This window comes from Lepisosteus oculatus, chromosome 9 (genome assembly GCF_040954835.1).
Source record: "Lepisosteus oculatus isolate fLepOcu1 chromosome 9, fLepOcu1.hap2, whole genome shotgun sequence".
NCBI lineage: Eukaryota > Metazoa > Chordata > Actinopteri > Semionotiformes > Lepisosteidae > Lepisosteus > Lepisosteus oculatus.
The window spans coordinates 6679599-6700795 of NC_090704.1; the positions used below are offsets into that span (position 1 = coordinate 6679599).

The 21197-nt window shown below is 35.2% G+C and overlaps 1 protein-coding gene across 4 annotated transcripts in view; it reads right to left on the bottom strand.

The window, feature by feature from the left end:
• The window catches only part of astn1 (astrotactin 1), a 250514-nt gene that overhangs the window by 222370 nt on the left and 6947 nt on the right, over nt 1–21197 (bottom strand). The window lies entirely within an intron of this gene.

A 21197-nucleotide genomic window follows, 5' to 3' on the forward strand; every position in this document is an offset into this window, starting at 1 on the left:
ACAATACACCCTGGACAGGACGCCAGTCAATCGCAGAGAAGAAACCCAGACAGAAACCCAGACACACACACGCTCTGTAGGGCCAATTTTTCCAGAAGCCAATTAACTTCCCAGTCTGTCCTTGGACTGTGGGAGGAAACAGGAACACCTGGAGGAAATGCACGTGAACACAGGGAGAACATACACACTCCAACAAATAGCACCCCAGGAACTGAGCCCAGCACCCCAGTGCTACAAGACAGCAATGCTACCCACTCTGTCACTGTGCCACTCACCTTTTTACAATATCTACATACATTTAAGTATTCACATATTAGATTTGTTCAATTCCAAGCCCTAACTAAGGGCCTGAGATAACTAAATAAGTGCTTATTACAGCCTAATTATATTACTGAATAAAGGAATCATCACCTATGCTACAGTATGTTGGCTGTTTAAACACAGTTAAATCTAGATGTACAGTATTCCGTATAGATCAGGTAAAATAGATTTTGTATTCATGCTTTTTTCTCACACCATGTGGGAAAAATCACAATATATACCTACCATTCCATCTTATATAGTTTCTGTCTTCTACAGTAAAATAAACTAGAAAAATTAATAAAGTAAAAAATACATTCCACTGTATAGCTGGAGTTAGCACAATGCATCCTATTATAACCAAAACCCAGCAGCACTCTTTAAAGCAACCAAATAACACAAACATTTTTAATGTACAGCCAGTTTAAACCTGTCAAATATCTCTTCATTCCAAAGAAAGGATTTGCTTGAAATTATGCAAATACTCTGGCTGTTGTCAAGTAAATTAACCCCCATGGAAAAAATATTCTGTTTCCCAGAAGTGACAACACGCCAAGCAAGCCAGACCAATGAGATTTTTATTTCTCTCTAGTTATGTAATGAGATCTGCAAACGACAACACCAGCAGGTTCCAAGTTTGCCAAAACAAAAGGAAATGCATGACACTGCCTTAACCCTTTAAGGGAACTTAATTTTTTTCATCACTACAGGTTTGTCTCTTGCACCTTTTTACCTGTCACACACATTAAGAAACCAAGCGCCCTCAGTCATCCCTTGGCTGAGTGAAGCCATTAGCTTCGGTTGGTCAATCACCATTTCATTTATATGCACAACATAAGGCAACTTGTTTCCTACGATGGACTAATGCCCTGTCCAGGGTGTGGTCCTACCCCACAACTTACCGTATGCTTCCAAAACAGGGTCCAAGATGCTGCAACCACACAATAAGCAGCATTGTGATACTAGACAGATCGATACTGGAACTTAGAAGTGTACTCATTCTTCTTTGCATTAGAAGATGGTTTGCCACGTTCTCCAATTCATACATTACTGCTACTTTTATTAATGGCAGGCTACTAAAATGTAAACCCTCGCTATCATGTCAGTGGAAAATATATTGCAGCCCAGGTCTACACGACGCTCCCCTAAGAGTCTCTCTGCATGCTGATGAAGGTGGGGTTGTGCTAATTCCAAAAGGAGCAATATGCATTGAGTGGGAACTGAGTGCATGGCAGCTTGCTTTAAATTTCCAACTGCATGTAACTTTATTCTTCTCAAGGGCTTTTCAACACTTGGCTTTGCAGGGCACTTTTGTCCAGCTCAGAATACTGTAACACCTACACAAAACAGTTTACATAAACATGCCCAAAAAAAATGTGCTGTATTGTAAGGGAACATAAAGAAATGTCCTGGCATTTATATTCTGTATAGAAGAATAAACTTCCTAAAAATATGTGTGAACTTAATTGTTTTACCAACCAATAGCACAGCCCTGGGATCTTAACGACCCATACCTAAAAATTCAGAAAGCTCAAGACTATGAACTACTGTATGAAAGACCTTGAACAGCAGGGGAACTATTTTAAAACTTTTGGAACACCATAAATTTGTCAAGCACTCAATTAGGAAATGACAAAATAGTGATGGCAAGCTGATGAAAGAGAAAAGTGTACTGGAAAAAAAGAGGGGGCTTCATTCATGAAAGATTGTTTTATCAAAGAGAGTCTGAATTGTTTTTTATGCAGAAAAAAAATCTATTAATCTTCGCATGTGGGAACCTTCAACAAGCAAATAACTACCTGTGACTACTGATTATACCTGCATTTTTTCAACTCGATGATTTAGTCAATCAGAACACTTTGCACATCAAATGTCAGTATTATATTAGGTTGAAGTGTGAGCTGATGTACTTGAATACATTTCAAAGAGGTGATGTCAGACAATGTAAGCTTCTGATAAGATCCTTAATCATTTGTGAAAGGGCATCTGATGACTGATGACATCTGAGAACTGCTGTGAATGTCTACAAATGTAACAAGAGCAAGACAAATTACTTCATTATGTGAATTTTGCCTACAAATAACAGGACATGAAACGAGAATGCAAAGAAATCTTCTATAAAAATAATATTATAATACAAAAATAATAATATTTTTATATCTGAACACCCTGGTAACTGAATTATGAAACTTCTTATTTCCATTAGTTATATATATAGCAAAAAATGTACCTCTGTATTTAAATGTGGAAGACTAATATGAAACAGAGATGTGTTTTGGCTTTTATGGAGAAGTTTGGTTTATGATGCTACAGTCCACATTAAATGCAATACTTACGCTAGGTCTTAGACCTTAGGATTATTTCCAGGACTTTTAAAACAGTTTTAGTTTGCTCTTATGGGTTAAATGTTTTTTGCAAGTCTTTTGTAATGAGAAAATAGATCTATCTGTCACTGGTTTTCAGGTGGACTATGTACTGTAATTATGAAGTATAGTATTAGACAAAATTAACCAATAGAAATGTCAGAACTCCAGTGACAAGTGATGCTTCATTGTTTTTATACAAAATCTCAAATGGTTTTAAGGTACAGAATATCTAAGTGGTATATGAATTTTATGCATGTGTTATTTTAAACTACAGTCCCTGTTACATAACAACATGCTGATCACAGCTTCTAAAATTATAATGTACACATTACTGTTCTTCAGAATCAAAGTTCTTGATTTACAGTATACTGTACCTTCTGAAAGAATGTTATATATTTTATAGAAACTAACAAACTGCCTATAACCCTGGCAAATGGAAGCATACCAGGGGACATCTATAGATCAGTGGAAAAGTACAGCACATGTCTTAAATATAGTAAAAAGAGAAGTAGAATGTCTTGTTTTGCAAATGTACAGTAAGCAATAACGAAAGTCTCAATAAGGAGTCATTTTCCATTATCCAAGCTTGACTAAGAACTAACAGTTCGTTTAGGTAATCTATGTTAAAGGTAGGAAGTGTGTCTTTTACTGTGTATAAAAAGTGCTGAGCAACATCTTTCGGAGAAACTAGCTTTTACAAGCTGATCTCCCGTATGCATATGAATAAACAGCTCTTCTTTCACCAGCATCCAAATTCTGTTATTTTAATGTTTCTACACTTCAAAGGTAAAAAATTAAAATTTTCAGTAGCAGAAACCTTTAAAAAGGCCTACATGCACTCAATCTTCCAAATAGCACTGACTAAAATTTAAGATTACTTTTTGCAATCCAAAAAGATGACTAAAGCTGTACAAAAAGCATTCTTACTGCTGTTGGAAAAGTGCCTTAAAATGATGAACACTGAAGTGGTCACAGGTATGTCTAAAAATGGCAGAAGATGCACTCATTTTTGTAACACTGTAATTTTGTAACACTGCATACTGGTCAAATACAAATAACTTAAAATAGAGCGATTCACAATGTTTATTTTAGGTAAAATCAAGTTTTACCTTAATTCATGTAAAAAGCCCCACCTATCAGATTTCTAAAGATATACATAATCTGACACCAATCTCTCAAACCTCAGAGAGAATGTATGGCAAAGAGGAAAATGGCAAAGACTGCAGTGTTGAACAGGTTATATTAGCATAAAGGCACAACCAGATGTGGTTAACCATGCTGGATCACCAGTGTAGTTATCATGGGAAAATACAAGCTGGCAGACCAATCACTTGACACAGCCTCTGGCTTCATAGAATCTGTTTTTGATTATCCATACTGTAGCATCTTGTTAGGTTTTGAATTTCCATAGCAGTTAGCCTTAATCACTCAATAAGCTGTAATACAATTAGTAACCTAAATATGATAAATGTGTGTTGGCAAATGTTCTAGCTTGATATGCTGTGGTGAAATTCCTAAGACAGCAAGTGAACATTGTGCTATAAACTTATTTGTTATGGTTACATAAATGAATTTGTTTGACAATATCTACAGCAGTTTGGATAGGTGCCACACATTGCATGTGATCAGATATTGCTTTTATAAAATACACTATTATAGACTCCTGCTGCATCATAGCCTTATTCCCAGCATTAAAACTCAAGGGCTCAGCATCACAGCCGTACTTTTTCTAGTCCTGCACAATCTCACATTAGATGATAGAGCCTGTGTAATTTGTCAGTTATTTAAACAATGCAATGGCCTTTACTTGTCTTCACAATAAAAAGCTCTATTTCCGATGGTACTTTAACGTTGCATGCTAACAGAGACATTTCTGTACAATTCATGATACAAGTGTCAGACTTCTTTTCTGCAATATTTATATATTTATCTGTATAATGTATATACCGTATGATAATATAGGTGAACAGAACATTAAAAACCAGAAGAAATCGGGCTAAATTAATCAAATCAAACCACATGCCAAACCATAAACCACACGCCATATGAAACGCTATCCATTACAAAAGACAAAGTATTTTAAAATGTAAAACATGATTGGCAACAGCAATAATCATATAAACAGACATCATTTACGCTTAATGAGGCATGACGAATATATCAGTGCAACAAAAGAAACTTCATGTGATCCTTAAACAAATCAAATTAAGAATTTGTGGTATATAAAAAAGCAAACAGCAAAAAACATTCTGCACTGGAGCATTATTAATCCCCCAATGGGCACAAAAGCACGAATGTGGTGAATTAACATTCAGGGCGATATAACTTTCTCATACCAAAGTCAAATTGAGGACCACCTGTAAGGATTTGTTTAAACAGGCTTATCTAGACCTATGCTCATGTCACCATGAGGAAAAAAGTGTTGGGAGATTGGTTATTTAGTTTTCATTTTCTGCTCTCTCACAAGAGATATCGCCAGGGGAAATCTGAGGTAATATTTATGCCTTTCAGGCTTTTCATACGCCTAACTCGACACATAGGCTTACTTTGGTCCAAAGAGGCACTGGCAAACGTTGAAATGGAAATAAAGAATTTGTATCCAGGCTGACTAAAGTAAGAGCAAGGACAATTTTCTACTGGCAACTGTAAAAACACAAAACACTGTTGGGTTCTTGTAAAAAGCTTGCTTAGATCAGCCAATTTGCTATAATCATAAAAAAATATCTGTAAATCTTCAAGACATACTTTTGACTTCAAATTCAAAAGATAATTTATATAATACTCACTATCAAAAAAAATCTTAATATTTAGTCAGCAGAATGATAATGAGTTGAACAAACTAAACCAGAAGTTTTCATTAAAAAAACATGCAATTGTATACAGAGTATTCCAGCATAAATTGATAAATTAAGGTTCTACTCAAATCAAATCAATTTTTTTTATCAAATGCACAACGATATGGCGTGCAGCAGTAGTTGCTGACAATAAATGTCTTCAATGTCATGGCCTAAACCTCAGCACTATGTATAGACAAAAACTATATTCACCATGCATGACCAATTTGTGTAGCTGAAATACACAAATTCAGAAAATTTCAGAACTGCTGCATCCTATTTGGTTAAAAATGATGTATTTTCATAAGAGTAATGGTTCCTCTGCCTCATTACTTTAAATTGGTAAGTTGTTTACTTCACCCTTTGACAGGCAGTGCAATAGCCTGTTGAAAATTGTCTGTCTCTCCCAATGCCTTTGTAAGCATAAATATTTGATCTACTTTCATTTAAAAAAATAGTAAACTTTTAAGCCTTGAAAAATTAAATGAAAGCATCTCAAGGAAATAATCATATCTCTGTTGTTCACAGGATCGTTTCCACGTTCTTCATTTATGGTTACTGTGAGAAATAACTTCTATAATTCATAACTATACAGTATTTCTCACAGTGATGCCAATTCCAACATATCCATTTTCTGAGTTGACTTTTGCTTTAGATGTATTATTTAATTATATTAGTATTGCTCTATCTCAGTGTGGGTGCTACCATGTTACAGATTTTCTCCAAAAGGGCAGGTCCCAGACGTTTAGATTACATTAGTTCCTTAGTTCTATTGTTAATGTGTCTCTGAGCCTGAAAGTTCTTTAATAGCTTCAGTTAATCTACAGAGAAGCAGAGATGTCATTAACACAATGTGAGTCACCTTTAAAAGCTATTTAATCATTTTTATTTTTAAATCATCTGATTTTGTTCTTTTGTTATCACTGCCAATCTGTTCAAGACTTTAAGAGCAGGACTACAGTGTTTAATTCCTTTTGCAAATTAAAAATCAGCAATCAACGTAATAATACAGTATGTAACTTTTAAGGTGTTTTATACTTCCACTGCATACAAATATATACGACTAAACTTAATTATGTTTTAACTTTACCATACAGTACATTTAGCAAAACAAGTGACCTACATTTTAATCAGGAAAACAGACGTCAGAATTTTAAAATGGTTATATTGCTAGTTTTTTCAAAGTTGGCATTAATGTGAAAATCGGATATACAGTACAAAGTAAGTTAGCTTGATGTTAAATGAAATCGGATTATATTATCAAATTAAACGGCAGTTTGAGCGTTTTGATTTGTTGCAGGATTCAAGTGCTTCTTAGGATTCTTAGAGAGAGAACCTCAACAAAAAAAATACCAACCTGAACTGGATATTTGCTCTTCAAAGTATCATCACAGTATAATCATCATTACACATTTATGAATATCCTATTATGTCAGTGACTGCTGTTACTGTAGATAGAAAAGGGAAAGTACAGAGCTAAAAAAATATCTCTGCATACTCCTGGTATTATGTCTAATTGTCTAAGACAATAAAACTCTGCAGAAAATGTTGCACTGATAGCAAGAGATGGCCTGCGGCAAATGTTAAATGGAGTGAAACAATTCAGTGGCATAACTGAATCAAAAACCAACATGAAGAACAAAGGTCATGTTAATAGGCAGAATGAAAACTGCAGTTAAATGCTTGGGAACAGCAACAACTATGTGACCATAGAGACGCCAGACTTCTCTTTTGCTGGTGATACAAAATGTTGTGTTGTTCTCTATGTGGAAAAGCAAGCCCTCCTTTCTCACGGAGCTGAGGAACTGCATCATACTGTCCGGCAATTTATGGTCCTTACTACCTGTTGTTACCCTGGATTTCACATTTTAACTTTTATGAAAGAGAGGAAAAGGTTCAGGAAAATGAAAATGAACTATTGAGTATATAACTATTGCAAGCCAGTGAATTTTACCAAAAAGCATGATCTCTTTGTGAAATACCATTGCCTTTTATGAGCTATTTTAGCTACAAGCAAGGCAAGAATATTTTACTTGAGAAGTCATAAGAAATACATATAAAAATCAGTGACCTAAATAAACCAGTAAAAACTTGCCCTGGCATCTAAGATAAATGGAACTAGAGGTAAACAGTGACAGAAAAATAAAGGAATATTCCAATGAAATCCAGAGCTGGAGTAAGAATGAAATAATAATGTAAGACGTCAATGTGCAAAAGCAAGTAAATTTGTGAATTATCCATTAAATACACTTCACAAGTGGAGAAGATTATTTTCCAACACAATTCCTCACATCTGCCACCACTTCACAAGGTTAGGGATACACTCAAAATTACGTTTGTTAGTCCTGGAGCTATTCTTGCACTGTAACTTAAATCTCATTGTTATTATCAAACATCTCACAGCTCTTTTTTCATTGAGTGTACAGGCTTGCTGCCAGGTTGTAGAAGGCTCCGGAAGACGTTCTGGGAGTATTGTTGGCTTCAGTTTACTTTGCTGAAGTGCAGAGTACTGTATGTTGCACATACTGTATGACTGCCTTATGGTCTCAATTGAAGTTAGAGACAAAAACACCCTTCTGATCTCAAAATATTCACATCATTAACTTCCTGACTTTTAGACATGACTTGAACCTTTTTGGTGTTCAGATTAGTGTTCTGTCTGTGGCACTGATGTGTGAGAAAAATCTGTTGCTTTCAGCTTTCAGATCACATACAGTATCATTTGGTTTTTCGTTAGTGACTTTTAAAAAAAATCTTCGCTAAGCAAAACTTGACAATTTCTCTGCTTCACCTTAACAGAGGACTCTTGCAATGGGGCATTTACTTTCACAGCATGACTATCAGTACCACACACAACAATGTCAGGTGAGCGATAAACAAATGACTCCCTAATTGCTACTTCAATTGAAACATAATAGCCTGCAATTATGCTGCGCATACATAGTATTAATGGCAGCAGAACTCACTGTACTGTATGTATTGACCAGCCCTCATAAGTTCCAATAAGTGAAACAGTCAATTAGACTAAAAAAAAATCTTTTAAATAAAATAAGCTAAAATGAAACTCAAAACCATTATAATCTGAACACAAATAACAATATATTAATTACTTACATTTTTTAATTAATTAAATAAGTAATTTAGGGCTCTTCTGTAAAAATGACAGATGTTTGAGCCCAGCCACTCAAGTCTGCTCAGTCACACATTAAATCCGGCGGGATTACAATGATTAATTTGCAAAATACTATTAAAATAAATGCTGTTATTTTTCATTAATCTTTTTGGAGAAATTAGGTTTAATGAAAATGAAAATACAAGTTGTGCTACTGATTTTCTTTAAACCTTTGTGATGACTGAAAATCAATTTATGTGAGGACTACACGCTTTAAGTCAACAAAGCTAAAAACTCCCACTTTTTCCAACAGAAATATGTTCAAATATTGTCTCCATTTGCTCACAAAAACCCATTTATCCATGACTCTACTGCTTCCCTTCTGGTGCAAATGAATCATAAATGAGATTATGCAGAGAATACAAATGCCTTACATTTCCTTCACATCTCATTTTTCAGTTTCAGTTTCTTATTTCTGAAAGACAAGACAATGGCATCTGCCGACACATATTGTTGCAGAAAAATCCCAAAGACTGGAACAGCTCAGTCTAAACCAACCCTTATCTAACATCTAAACCTATTGATGTTGGGCTGACCTTAATAAAGATCAAATATGAGTTCACCCAAATCTTGGGAGCATAAATACATAAGAAAGGTTACAAATGAGAGAAAACCATTTGGTCCATCTAGCCCATTTGGTTTTTATTAGCCAAGTGATTCAAAAGTCTCATCTTGAAAGATATTAGGGTATCGGCTCCAACAACGTGACTGGGTAACTTGTTCAATACTCCTACAACCCTCTGTGTAAAGTTGTGGCTTCTCTTTTTAGATATAAAAGTTCTTCCAAATAGAAACTGGATGTCAGACAGCAGATATAAAACTACACATTAAAATATGATCAGCATGCTGATAGTATCCTCAAAACCGAAAAATCTAATTATACTCTGCTTACTGTATGTTATAGCTGGTAAATTGAAAAACCCACCTTTACAGAACTGCACAATTATTAACAAATATAGCAAGAGACTTTGTTTAGGCATTTTTAGATTAAAAAGCTACTTTGAGAGAAACTGAAGTCAAATGCTATAAAGTGGCTTTGATTAGCAGGGACAGTAGCAAGAACTGTTTTTCAGCTATAATCTGGGATTGGAGTTGTCATTTTTCTATTTGCACCTTAGTCAGTCTGCTATAATGTACTGCATTCTTCTGTAAGCATAAAATTTAACAATACCTTAAAGACTTGCTGTCATTATTCAATCTTTAGAGAGTTTCAAAAGCTTTATATAAAAATGAACCACTCATCCATGTTTTTCTATTTCATTTTTTAATCTTAAATCTCAAGTGAAAGACTATAATCTTCAGATGAGTCTACTAAATGATAGGTCAAATCTATCAATTGGTTTGAAAGCAAAATGGTGAAATCAAAAAACAGGTGAAGTCTCCCGTTGGGAAAAGTGCTTTCTGGGAGGTCTGCTTTTAGAACTCAGCTCTTTGAATGCTTGTGTAGAACACTGTTCAACACTGTTGAAAAAACGTTAAATAGACACATGGTAAAAAAACCATCAGACTAGCATTTACTGTACCTCTGATTGTTTCTAGACAGGCACCTATGCAGTACCGTCTTCATTGCAAGGAAAGGGAGTGAGTGCATCCTTCCATTTTCTTTACAGCACCATGGACAGAGATCAAAGCATTTTCTGCCTTGCTGTGCCCTTTCATATCAGCTGGACTCTTTCTTGGTGACGTCATCACCTTCTGTGATGAACCACAGAACCTACAAGTTTTCATCTTTTATCTAGATCTATGCTCTCTTGGGTTGGTCATGACCTGTTGATGTGGCTTATCTTTTAATGTACAACACAGCATCTTAAGGGAGGTCTTAAGGTAACGAGGAGTGTAATAGGATTTTCTTTTGCACTCATCGTAAATTAAGATTTCATTTGTCTGTTCAACGTGTTGTGCAATTCCCTTCCTGGCATTGAAGCAATTTGACACTTACAAATTAAACCACCTAAAATGGAACAGCCATAAAGCAAATAATATGTGCTAAAACTCTAATAATAGACTAAAAAGGACACTATAAAACAACAAAGTTATATTAACTTAGAAATACTCTATACTCAGTTTGACAAAAAACAATAATCTACTGTACCTCCTGTCAGGTAAGACATTTGCAGAAAGGTGATACAGACATACCAGAGTGAGAAGGCAGTTATTAACTACAGACCTTCAACTGAAGTCAGCAGAGTATACATAAATGCTTTAAAGAGACATACATTTGGATATATGTACGTTAAAAATACTTGGACTGATGCTGTACAACTGGGGATAAAAAAGCTATGAAGCTCTTTAGCTAACAACGTCTGTCAAGCATAAAGCATATTTTGTCTTTGTTTCCAAGACACTCCCATTCAGTAATGCTAAGCATTAAGTTCTTATTGAATCTCATGAGCCACACTTCTGATTGACTCCTTATCCCAAGAGTACTACAATGTACATTTGCATGTGGGTCAAATTTGGTATGCTAAGAAACGAAACATGTAACCTCTGAATTACAAGGCAACTCATCCGTTTATGCACTGTGATTAATTCTTTCAAGTCAATATTAGATGAGCTGCAATACATGCTTGGAAAGATCTACATTTGTACAACAGATAATACTAAAAGAAAACATGATGTTATTATGTAACATGATTGCCATGTTCCAAAACAAGGAGAACTGAGAGTTTCTGATACTTAGCCCTTCAAATGTCCCTTAAGACAAATATCAAAACTGTCTGTTCTTCAGCCCTGGCCTCTTCAAAGCCTTACAAGTTACAAATAGCTCTCACACAAGTATAGATTTTTTTCTTCCCAGGAGACAACCTCTGGGGCTAAACCTTACACCACCGAACTAATTTCAGTGGTCTGTGAATTAGACTAAACTATTTAACCCAGGGTCACCAGCAGTGAAAAGCTGGATAATTAAGATTCTGTAATTTCCCAAATCCAAGGACCACTATACTTACAGTAGATGCTGCAATTTAACCACAGCTGTTAGTCACATTAACTTCCGTCATCTTAATTTAGAGCACTCAAGCCTTTAAAACACAATATGAATGAAGGACTAATTTGACAAACCTCCAAACAATGCAAGGTATTACAATTATTTGATAATCAATCCATTCAATGTATCCATCATTGCATTACCAGAGAACTACTTATTCACAGTTATGGTAGCAGTCATCTAGAACCATAAGGAATCAGGCAGGACTACCCCCCAAATGGGGACCAAATCCGCTACAGGACACATACTGTATAGTACATACACAAAATATTTAAAAACTCTGGTGAAACTAGTCAGCACATCTTAAGAGGGTAGTGTCACGATCGTCATACCTCCTCTCAAGGGCGCTGCGACCCTTTGGGATTTTAGTTGATTACGTGCACCTGCCTCCTGTTTTGCCTGTTATTATTTAAGCTTGGCGCTCCCACTATTCCTGGCTCAGCATTGGGAGATGGACGCCGGGAAGCCCGCCTACCAGCGGGTCCAGGAGAGACCCGACGGCACAGGCTTCCTCACGGCGTCCTGACCATCTGAGTCCTGGGTTCAGAGTGCCTGGCCTCGATACCTGGTTTTTATTCCCTGTTCCTGTTCCGGATCCCTTCCCAGTTTTTAACCTTGTTTGTCTCTGATGGATTCCACGGTTCCTAGACTCTGGACTGCGCCCCGGATTCCCCCTTTGGACTGTCTAGGTCTGTTTGCCTGCGCCACACCCCCCGAGCACCGGATCACCGCCGTCATGCCCCCCTTTCTGTCAACCCGTCCTGATCCTCCACGTCTTTTCCCTGTTGTCCTTCTCCTCTTACTTCCGTATTATACTGTCTGCATAGGGTCCTGTACTACGCTTCACATTGAAGTGCACACTGAAGGTGCTTGAATCTGGCATCAGACAAAGGACCAAAGAACCATGTGGCAGCAGTGCTAACCACACACAGTCCAGCCCACATTCTAATACAGTTATAGGAAAAAAAATAAGGTTTTAATTGTAGAAATTAGTATCATTTTTATTTTTCTGGGGAAAGAGCTGCAAATGATTTAGGAGGCCCAATTGAAATGTAATTTAAAAGGTACTGAGTTTTAGAAATGATCTGGAGAAAACAACAAGTTCTTCCTGACTTCCTCGTGAAGGTTAAGCTCCGTTTAATATTCTTAAGGGTCATTTGCTATGGATATTAAGTCAAAATGGGAAAAGAAGGCTTCAGAAGGCATATTAATTAAATCAATGCTGCTGATATTTTTGTCCATTAAATTAAACCCACTTTCCTCACCTCAAAAAATCTATTACAACTCTATCTTTGATGTCAGCTTTCTAACTGTTTTGGTTATGAACAACATTTCAATCCGAATGAAAAATCACTTCATGCCATATCCGCACTACACTGAAAAATTCCGAATTGCCTAGCTCAGGAGAAGAATGCAGTAATGAGGGTCGAATGTGCTAGGCCTTAATGGGTCTTTCAATAATTCTTCAGGCGGGAATGTCTCCTTTGATACACGGAGAGGTTATCATTGTCAAACAAGATTTCCTAAATGGCAGCAGTTGTAACCATAAAACAGTAAACACCATTCAAGATCAAAGAGGGATTCTGAAGCATAAAGATCACGCAATCTCCTATTAACATATTCTCTTTCAGTATTACCATTTCACTGGTACATTAACTGCCTTGTTAGATCTGCTTTGATTTTCTAATCCGCAATATATGTTCCTTCCCACACGATGTAGTTGTATGTTATGCAACTTTATAGTAACACTGCAGGCAATCAAACCTGTCATGTAATAAGGAGTCCATTCGTAATTAAACTAAAAAATGTTACAGTTGTTCCCTAAAAATGTTATGCTTAAATATTTTTAGCCATATATTGAGTATATTTATTGTAAAGAATGTGCTTTACAATATGTCCTACATATTTGACATTAGTTTAAGACAGCAATGTCTTGATGCCTTTCAGTACCACAGAAATATTTACATATTCCAAGATAAAAATATCAGAGAACAGGATTAGTTCATTAGAGTTCATTTACACTCTTATGAAAGGGTAATTATGACAGAGCTATAATATACAATATATTTTTTTTAATATCTGACAACACACTCTACGTAAGTTTTTTATTGTTTTATCTTTACCAGATGTCTATCAATTTCAGATTTCTGGTTTCATAATTGCTTAAGAGCACAAGCAAACGAGAAACATGTAACATTAAAAGATTTTGATTACTGAGTCTGACACTGACAATACTTGCACAGAACATGTTAGTTATGGCACGGTATTGGCTCATTTTTTATCTTCATATAAGTCACACAACAGAATACTAAGTGCTACAAAGTTTAGAATAACACTAACCTATTTTGCATATCACATCACCTTCCACAGTCACATACAGTATCAGTTAAGAAATTATTTGCAACAGTTCAATTACAAAGGTTGAATTATTTCTTATTTAATGTATTCTGATATTCATTATTGTGTGAGGAGCAAAGGTTCCTTTTTTTCCAATACAGGATTTTATTCACCTATATTCTACTCCTGGGTGATTTACAGAAAATTAGTCTATTATTTCTTTTTTAGTATTGGAGAGCAGATTCACACAACTCTGTAGCTGTTACTCCACTGCCCTGAAACTGACCTGCATTTAATTCATGCAGAAAAAAATGGGATTTAGAGATTTATAGTAATTAACTAAATAGGCTTTGTGAGTTGTGTCATTTTCAGCTGCTTTATCCATTCGTTGCTTGCAGTAACACTAGCTTTGTCTTTTGAAATAAATCTTTAAAATAATTTCTGAAGCTTGCTCTGTTTCACTTACAAAAACTCAAAAAAATGTGCACAGTATGTCTCACATCTGCAGCAGATATTAAATTCACTAGAAATAAATAGATGGCTTGAATAATTATATAGTGGTTAGTACTGCTGTTTAAAAGCTCTTGGGTCCTGGGTTGAGATTCAGACTGGGTAGCCGTCTATGTAGAGTTTTAACACTCTATTTGTGTCAATGTGAGCATTTATCGGGTGTTCAAGTTTCCTCCTGCCTAATTAAGGCATGCTGGCTATGTTAACAGGTGTTTATATTGGTTTATATATTGTCTTTGTGTGTGCATGTTCTGTCCATGCATTTAATGTTTCCAGCAAAGGCTCCAGATTGCCATTTCTTTTATCAGGAATTAGCAGCTTTCTCAAAATTGGATGGTACTGAGCAGTGCTAAAAAGCCAACAATAATAATCAGTATTCATTATGCCTGGTCAGTAACACACTTCCTGTATGAAATACAATAACAGGCCAACCTTCAGTATTTTAGGAGCTAAAATAAAACTATTCTGAGGTAATGCCAAGAGAGTACATTCCAACAGTCAAAATCAGAGCTTTAATACTACTTGAAATACTGACACTTTTGTTTTAAGCGAGAAGGATATTAGATTGTTTACAAAGTGACTAATGCAAATACCTTATCCTATACTCAGATGCTGTTTATTTGCATATTTTTTAGCTCTTATCAAAAAGTCTTAAAAGCAAATATCTTGTATTAAATGCAATGAAAATAATTTACTGTATGACCATTTTTCAACTGTATATACTGTAAGTTTAACTTAAATACATAATATTTTACCTTAATTTCCATTTGATGTTTTACTTTTTAAATTCTGAATGCACACAAAACACTGTTATAGGCAATATGATGTCTATGTACTATACAATGTGGCTAATGCCAGGTATTCTATGCATTTATTTTCTAGCTAGAAACAATTCCTACGGTCTTCTGCAGTTTAAGAAAATGCACAAACAGTAAAAACAGTAACAGGTAAGTCTTTTTCCTTTTTCAACTTCTCAGTCTGATAGTTAGCATCGTAATCTAAACTGTGCCTTCAAGGCTTGAATCTACCAGTTCAATATCTACAACATAATGTGACTCTTTTTGTACATTCTCTATTCACAACCCATAATGTAAAACAGTCCCCTATATTTAGTGCCATCCTGAATTGGCACTTCATTTCTGACTACAGACTCTGATCTGATTCAATAACATGGCTGGGCAGCATATTACAAGCTCTCACAACCCTTTCCAAGAACGTTCCACCAATATGTTCATTTAAATATACTCGCTTTTTTGTGTCCTCTGGATCTTGTTTCATTGTTAAAGGCATGTTCTACCATTTTGAATATTTGAATCAGATCCCCTCGTAACCTTCTCTGTTCAAAGCTACAGGACAAGACTTTTAGTTGTCATATGAATGTCAAATATTGAACATTCCCAAAATCAACATGGTTATTTTTCAGATGAATGGAAAATAAATTCAATTTAAGAGGAGCAGTGCCTTAATCGGCACACAAGATAATCATAGTGGCTACTACATTGTACACAAATGAACAACAAAATAATTTTTTTAAAATATATATATCTATATTTCAAATGGTGAAAGGGTTAAACAACCAGTGATAAAGGTTAAGCTTTGTACTTAATAGATGATGTGTATTTATAAGAGTGGGATCAATACCTATCAGAATGACCTTTTACTTGACATCACTAATGACTTTACACCACTGCCTAAAAGAGCAAGTCTTAAATAAGAAATGTTGTCATGTGAATTTCTTACCCCAACAAACTGAGGTATTCTCTGAGGAACTCGCACGACTTCAGTTTCAGCATCTAGCAGTCTGCCTACATAGAACATGCATTAGGCCAGGAAATTATACTGCTTCCAAGGTAAACATTAAACCACAGAAAATCGTGCCTGGTATTATATTTCAGTAAGCAACAGCTACAGATTGACCATGGGACACAGCAGGCTGCAATGGGGAACTGTGGTTAGTACACAGGCTTATAACCTGATGGTTGTAGATTCAATTTCTGGTTGCAGCACTGCTTTTAATAAAAAAATACCCAGCTCTACAAATGTAAATTAATTTGGATAAAAGAAGCAGCCTTTGATGTCAATAAATTATTTGATGTAAAAAAATCTTAAATTAATATTATGAATAGCTGAGAGATGTATCCATTGTAAAAGTAGAGATTTCTAAAGTTCTTTTCATATGTTTATGAAAATCTGCCTGTGGCACTCAATGGGAATGAGCATACTGAATTCAATGTGTTTATTCCATTCACACAGGCAACCTAAAGATAAACACATTTATGTTTGTCTGCAGAATATTATGCAGTTTTTTGTTCACTTACAAAATGAAAATGAGTATTTTTTCAAAGGAAAAGGGACACTGTAAACTTTTTAGTAAAGTTTAATCATGTAAGGGAAAAGAATATTCAGTTTCTGCTAAATGCTTTGATTTCACATCCATTCTAATCAATGGATGAATATCTTTGCCTCAATATAAAAATAAAAAAATCATCAAAATAATATTTTTTATAAAAAGAGCATTTTGAAATACAAATCTTGGCCAACATATATCTCTGCAATAACAAAATATATTTGTGTCTAAACCTACATCAGGACATGCTATGAAAATAAATGAAACAAGATATGTTTAATCTAAAATTGCATTGATTCAAAGCAAACCCAAAGGTATACAAATTGTTTATGTAGAGACCATGTTGTTTCAGAGGCTATTTTAAAGACAAATTGCACTCATCTCAATCTGCTCTGTAACTGCACTCCTGGAATATTAGGTATACTAGATTTTACTGTCTTAGCCCTTCCTTCCAAATGAACTGTGCTATTAAATTTAGACAGAATCCATTTCGCATCTAAATGACACAAGGAAGCTTTTGTACTTTATAAGCTCCAGGTCAGTAGTGGTATCTTTAGGCTACTCTAGCAAAGCTAAACATCTATATTAAATGCAAATTAAAATTCAACTGATATTAATACTGATAATAATAAAATAAGCTGTTTATTAAAAATATCCCAAAATGTAACAAAGAAAGCAAAAGTTAAAATGTAACATGGATAAAACCAAAATATACAGTAACAGAAACCACACAAAATTAAAGTATAGACTATACCAATGCTAGTGAACAAGATCTAAGGCATTATGTAGTAAACAGATAGGGATTCGGCCATCCCAATTGCAATGGGAGGTTAATCCATAATTTGGGAGCAAACCAGGAAAAGATCCCATGATCTTTAGATCATACTTTGGTAGACAAAAGAAGTAAGAGGCCAGTCTCATCCATAAATTGTGGAATGTGATATACAGTACATATTTAAGAGGTAAGAAATGTGATGATACTGTAGATATTCTTCAAAGCCAAAGTTAAAAGAAGAATTTTAAAGTCTATCCAGAATTAAAGAGGAAGGCAGTGGATTTCAAGACAGGAATTATATGAATGTCAAAATGAGATCAGGTCAAGGACAAAGCTGCAGTTTTGAACACACTAAAGTGTTTGTAAGGTACTCTTTGATTCCCCAGATAGAAGAGCAATATGAAAGAATAGCAAACTACACAATACAAAAGCATGCGTTTCTTTCTCCATAGGAAGATACAGACAGAACAGGATATACTGTAGAAACGACAGGGACAGAAGAAAGCCATTGTGGTGATGTCCCAAACACGTGGCTCATAAATGACTCAGAAGTTCTGTATTCTCTCAAATATCCAGTTGAATATCAGGATTAGAATATAAGTAAATCTGGTATGGAACCTTACTATCACCATGATGCCTAACAATGGAAACAAGTGGTATATACTTAACAAATATATACAAATTATAGTTCAGGTGGGTAGCTGCGTCAGCATGCGTAGGCTGCAAAGGAACAAGTAATAGGTTTATTCCATGCTGAAAAAAGGAAGAAAGAAACGTTTCGGCCGTGGAGCCTTCTTCAGGTGTGAGGAGGCCCTCACGTTGTGTTTTCTTTCTTCTTTTTTCCAGCATGGAATAAACCTATTACTTGTTCCTATACAAATTATGTGCCGGTATACTGCCCTGAGGAATACCAGAGGAATTCTGGCTTAGTAATGGACCTAAACCCACCCAGAAAGACAGTACCAACTTTATGCAAGGAAAGTAAAAACACAAGAGTTCATATTAAGTCATTTAATAGGAGAACATAACAGCTGATCTACACTTGATTAATTCTACTGTTTGCAATATATCACACTACTACATTTATTACTGTCTAAAAACAATCTTTACTCTCTTGTATGTCCCTCTGTGCCAACTATTATGGCTTGAGCTGTAAAAATTAGCATCTCTATTAACTGCAGGTGTTTACAGTTTTAGTTTGCAGTAATTCTCCATAGACAATTAAAATGTTAAAATCTCTTAATTAGTACGCACCACAGCCTAATCAGATATGTCAGCACAGCATCATTCTGGCCTGAAATCCCTTAAATATTAAAAAAAAGATACAGCATATAATATACTAAAGCAAAGAAGGAATGATCTTGCATTAAATAAGAATATTGAAAACGTAGTAATGACAGGTGACCATAGCTTAGCTTCTTCACTTTGGGTTAAGTCCCTCCTGTTCTCAGTTTTAAATGCATGTCCACATAGTTTCCACTCGTGACATCTGGTTTTGAGTTTCACCGTTCATTCTGAAGAAGACAACTGGGTTGACTTTGCCGATGCCTTTGACGATGTCGAATACTTGGAAAACGTCTTCTCTGTTCAACATTAAAAAGATTCTGTGCTTTCAGTGGTCAGTGCAGAACATTCTTTGAAGCCTGAGAATGTATATGGTTGCTCTTCTCTGCATTGATTCCACAGCAGCTATCTTTTCTATGATATGCTGACCAAAAACTGACTAGTCTTCCAACTTGATTTGTTTATTAGCTATAAAAGAATCTAGATCATGGATGTAAGTTAGGAACAGCAGTGGCCCTAATACAGACCCCTGTGCTACTCCACAATTACCACCCCAACTTGAGCATTCACCTTTTACCTGTACTCTCTGTTTTCAAACACTCATTTTCCAGTCACTTTTGGCCATTACCACTGTACACCATTCTTTAGAATTCTACTATCTGCAGCAACAAAATTACACATGGAACAGAAAAGCACTCTTCTACACATTGTCATTGCAGCACTCTTGATGAACTTGTGTTCATTTTGGACTTGTGAGCATGATTAGTGTCACAGACACTATTTATATAATTTATAGTTGCTCATATGATTCATATAAATATCTACAAATAGCTCTTGTACAATTTATTTTTAGCCTTAATGCCTATTGATACCATTAATTGGGAATTAAGATATACTGCATGTGTTATAACAATAGCTTTAATCTGAAACTTCAAACTTCTCCCTCAATAACTTTTTTCTTATTCTTATTTTTTTCACTGTTTTAATATAACTACTTCTTTTCAATCATTTTTATTTGCTTTGAAAATCCCCTCTAGCTGTTGCTCGTGGAATTTCATAAATTATTAGATCTTCATTGTGCATAACCTCTCTTCCTGAAATTTAACTGAATATCAGCACACTCTGTTTGCTATTCCAGTATTAGAGGTTTACTGGTGCTTGTGAGTGTGCATAAAGATTTCGGCTTCTTTGGCAAACATTTTTTAAATTGTGCTTTCAGCCCCCAGCTGCCTTTTTGTCTAATGGTTAACTCTGACAGAAGACATCATTTAGGTATTATGGATAAATGAGCTGAAAGCAGAGTAAAATCCAAGATTTGGGACAAAATGTGCAGTACTCCATAAAAAAAAAGAATGCTGCTCATAAACAGAAAAAGTTTTAAACACCAAGGAACAACAAAATGCAAGGTCAAGCACAGTAAAATACCGAGTGTGCTTAATTTAACAACAGAGATGATTACAAGTCCAAAATACTGTATATTTCAGAGAGCAAAAATATGAAACTATTGGATATCAATTAGTACTTGTATATGTACAGCAGTAAAGCTCACATAAATGCATAGCTTTATTGCTTGCATAGACTGTGCTAAGCCCATCAAAGTATATGAAAAGTAATGAATGAAAGGGACCTATTCACTGCCCAAAATAACAAAAGCACAATCTGACATGTGGTTCTTAAGGTTCCCATAATACCAGTTCAGTGATACCAATTTAACTCAGAACAACCACTTGGATCTGATATCATATCCAGTGCTGAACCTGGTGTTTCTCAGTTTACAGTAATTGCCGCTAGTGCAATTTTGTTTGATTACAGTTCCCCTGATCTATCTTGTTTTACTGCTGATATACAGTACAGTTTTATTTCTTTCAATCTTCCCTTAGAGCTCATTCCTTTTAACCCTGAGATTATAACTAACGCTTTTCTCCAAATGCCCTCTAAATCTTTGGAAGACCAGTAGAAAGCCAATACACTACCAGATCTCCAAGGTTTAGGTCTTGTAATTTCACTGCACTTTTTTACCATTAAAATGCATGCAGAATTAACAATATTAATTACATTAAAAATTTATACTTTTAGAATGTAGAACACATAAGAATGGAAATGTTTTGCATTCTTAAAGCATCAATGACCCACATGATTGTTCACATATTTCTCCCTGTATAACAGGTTCATTACCTACAGAAACCTATTAGCGCTACGGAGGAAAAAAATGTTGCCTTTAAAAGCATTGTTATCTCATTTTAAAGACATTCTTTTTCTCCGCAGCACTGATAGGCTACTGTACAT